Consider the following 250-nt stretch of genomic DNA (forward strand, 5'->3'; position numbering starts at 1 on the left):
GTTCTCGGGGATCACTATTGGGTCTTTGCAAATCGTGTTTGCATGTGTCCATAGTCTAGACGTGATCGTCTTTTGTTAACTCTTTACTTTGATCGGACAAAATAAGTACTAATGGACAATGTACTAGACATGGTTATCATGAACCTATGTCTCGATCTGGCCGATCCATGTCTGGGTCATAGACCTCGTCTATACATGTCCACTACTTGTCTCATGAGTGTTCAAGATCAATGATCATTGCTGTGAGTTT

This window comes from Brassica oleracea, chromosome C3 (assembly GCF_000695525.1).
Source record: "Brassica oleracea var. oleracea cultivar TO1000 chromosome C3, BOL, whole genome shotgun sequence".
Lineage (NCBI taxonomy): Eukaryota > Viridiplantae > Streptophyta > Magnoliopsida > Brassicales > Brassicaceae > Brassica > Brassica oleracea.